The sequence below is a fragment of the Olea europaea genome, chromosome 9, assembly GCF_002742605.1.
Source record: "Olea europaea var. sylvestris chromosome 9, O_europaea_v1, whole genome shotgun sequence".
NCBI lineage: Eukaryota > Viridiplantae > Streptophyta > Magnoliopsida > Lamiales > Oleaceae > Olea > Olea europaea.
Window position 1 is genome coordinate 3,880,676 of NC_036245.1, and position 3,734 is coordinate 3,884,409.

The window sequence follows — 3,734 nt, forward strand, 5'->3', positions numbered from 1 at the left end:
TATATATATATATATATATATATATATATATATATTTGAAAAATTAGATGAAAATGATATTTTCCGCAAATGTAATGTGAAATTAGGGGTGAAAATGCAAAAATAAAAAAATAAAGATAATGACATTTTGCACAATAACATTGAAAGGTAAGAATGTTTTGTGCTAATTACACCATTCAAAAAAATAAAAGTTAAGGACGTTTTGCACAATAATATTGAGAGTTATTGACATTTGGTGCTAATTACCATTTTAATAATTTATTTGGACTCATTTGTAGTTTTTAAAATGTTTGAGAATATAATTGCAAATTTGTGCTTTAATTTTCCTTTTATTTAAATATGAGAGTATATTGGTCATTTTATATTAAAAATTGGTGAAAATTATGTTTTTCACAATGAAACGTGAAAATATGGATGAAAATGCAAAGATTTGAAACGTAGGGATGTTTTACACACTAAAAACTAAACGTAAGGACATTTTTTGCTATTAAGCCATCAAAACAAGTCCAATGGAAACCTTGCCCAATTTGCAATACAAATCTTTTTATTTTAGCTAGTGTTCTAATAAGCTAGTGTTCTAATAGGCATGACGTCATGCCTAGGGTCTTAGCGATTAATTTAGCTGTCATCATTGACCAGCAAGCATTGATTTCTTAAAGCACACATTATTATTAAAATTTTTTTAATTACAATTCTTAATTTTAAAACTCAAGAGACTGATTTTTTCCTTCTCGTCTGCCATAGAGAGAGAAACAGCATCTTGATTGAAGCAAAAGTCACAAAACTTCCTCTCTTCAAAATCCAACATCCACTTTGGCAGACTTGAACGAAGCAAAAGTCCCCAAACTTCCTCTACTCCATGTCTAACATCCACTTCGGCACTTTCTACAGTAAGTTGGTGATATCTCCATCTCAATCTGCAAAAGAGACAAACCCACTATAAAGGGGAATAAATTTTTTTAGATTTGTTGAAGTTAGTGATTCAATTTCTGTCATATTTACAGAACTTGTAATTTTGTCTCCATTTCAGTCATATTTTCTTTTAGTACACCGAACCCCAATATTTATAAATTTTATATTGTTTCTATTTTCTTTGTAACCAATGGAAAAATATGATTCTTCAACATCTAAATCCAAAGCTAGTATCTAAAAAGAAATTCTAGAGATGTTGGATGGGGAATTTTGATTTTGGAAGATCCTAAAAATCCTTCTAATGTGAAATGCATGTTATGCAGTAAGGTTAGTAAGGCAGGAATTTATAGGCATAAAATTCATGCAGTAGGAATCAAGGGAAGAGGTGTGGCATCATGTCCTAGAGCAAGCGAAGAATAGAAAAGACATGTATGTTGACACGACCCGTCCCGAATCACCCTAATGGATTGAGAACAGGACGTGTGCCGATGATAGATACTAATTAGATGCCCAATCCATCACCAAGGCTGACTATGACTTACTACAAAATATGCGCTTTATGAAAAATATAATGCAATGGGCCTAAATTAATTTTTTTTATATACTTATCTCAATGAACATAAAAAATCTAAAATGGTCATGTGGCGATGACTCCTAAATCAACAAGCTCTTCAAAGCTCCCCAAACGCGATTGTTACCTGGTAAGAAAAAAGTGAAAAAAATATATGAGTTGATAATTCAGTAAGAAAAGAAGTTTGAACATAATTATACTTTCTCATTTACGCAATTTTATCGAAAATCGAGAGTACATCATTTAACCATTCAAAGTCTAAAATATTATTATTATAATAATAATAATAATAATAATAATAATAATAATAATAATAATAATAAACACCTCGTAACGCTGAAAAATATCATCTCATAGTGATGATATAATTATCAACTCAAATCCATGTCATCATCTCATAACATTACATGTAATCCACCAAAAATGTACCATCCGATTAAAATCTGTAATCTGCTCCTAAGGTTAAAAACTTTCGTCACAAGTCTTTGGGCCCCTCTATGAACAAAAGTGGTTTCAAGACCTTTGGTAATCAATTCTAGAACACGGCCAAGACCCCTCCATGAATTAGAAGAAATATATAATCATGGGTACTTTTTTGATCGATCTCAAAATCACATGTTATATTCCAATTCGTAATTAATCCATGTATAACCTTAATGATTTTACATATATCATAATGAAAGAACCTTTCATAAAAATCATGTATTCGTACATGAAATTCACAAAATTGCACAAAATCTAATAGTATAATTAATATATTAATTTTTCAAAAATTATATAAGTTTTTCTACTCACGGACATCTGATTAAATTGAATAGACTTTCCAAACTTTCACATCACCACTTGAAATAATGATATAATTACTCAAATTAAAACATGACCATTAACGTCACCATCGTGTAATTCCTTAACTTCTATATTTATTCATGCATCTCTATTTCCCTAACTTATTTGCTCTTTGATTATTAGCAACCAATCATCGCACATAATAAAATCCAATAGATTACTCAATACTTTCCTAAAATCACTACCTTACACCCACACAACCCCTATCCATGATTTAATCCAATAACTAGACTCCAAAATTTATCACTTAGCTTCATTCAAACTTATAAAATCTGAGAAAACAAAAGCTGGACAAAAACAGTACTAAATCCCAGACTATTGAAATTTGACACCAATCGAATCCATTGACAGAAATAGCACTTTCTGGGATGAATTTCAAAGATAGCACCTGCACATGAATTTTGCTTGAAAATTGATTATAAATACCAAAATCTAACCTAAAATCCTTTACCCACTCTAATTCCTCATAAATCAAGCCACTCTATTTCCTCATAAATCAAGTGTTTTATATCATATATCAAAGATTGATACTCTAATTTGCAAACCCATTTCATATTTCCTTACTTTCAACACTAATATTATTGTTGTTTTTAATGCCTCAAACATATATCAAAAATCATTAATTTTTGCTAAACCTTAAATTCCATAAACTCAAAAAGATAATTCAACATACTTACACCTACCTCTCTAGATCAGTGGAGAAATTGAAGAAATGGAGAATCCAAGCTTGAAAACCCACTTCCACTTCTTCTTCTTCTTCTTCTTCTTCTTCTTCTTCTTCTTCTTCTTCTTCTTCTTCTTCTTCTTCCTTCCTTTCTCACGTTTCTCGGTTCTTCTTCTCTGCTATCTATGTGTTCTTTTTTTTTTTCCGAAAATACGAAAATTAATGAGTCACTTATCCTTTAAGTGGTGAAGTGGATGACTATTACATAATTGCAAGTCAAGCCCCACCCTTCATAACATATAACCTCTAGTCCTTAAATTATATTGTTTCTTCTTCTTCTTCTTCTTCTTCCTTCCTTTCTCACGTTTCTCGGTTCTTCTTCTCTGCTATCTATGTGTTCTTTTTTTTTTTTCCGAAAATACGAAAATTAATGAGTCACTTATCCTTTAAGTGGTGAAGTGGATGACTATTACATAATTGCAAGTCAAGCCCCACCCTTCATAACATATAACCTCTAGTCCTTAAATTATATTGATAGAAAATTTAAACTTTGAATTCTTATTTGGTATCATTTTTGAACTCTTAAGTATTAGTATTTACAAATTAAGTCCCATAAAGTTGTTTTTTCTACTGAAGTCCTTATTTGACTTTGACTAAATAATTCCTTGATTTTGACCATAAAAGAGCGGGATGTAACATATATTGAGGCAATTCAAGGGTCCAAGTTTTAAAAAAATAGAG

General features: G+C 30.4%; 1 long non-coding RNA gene across 1 annotated transcript; it reads right to left on the bottom strand.

Annotated features, from left to right (window-relative positions):
• Positions 1-463: 463 nt before the first annotated feature.
• LOC111399450 lies at positions 464-3,184 on the bottom strand. The gene is made up of 2 exons (XR_002703660.1): positions 3,013-3,184; positions 464-1,610 (listed from the first exon to the last, which is right to left on the bottom strand). It is a non-coding gene; the product is annotated as an uncharacterized LOC111399450 (long non-coding RNA).
• Positions 3,185-3,734: the final 550 nt, after the last annotated feature.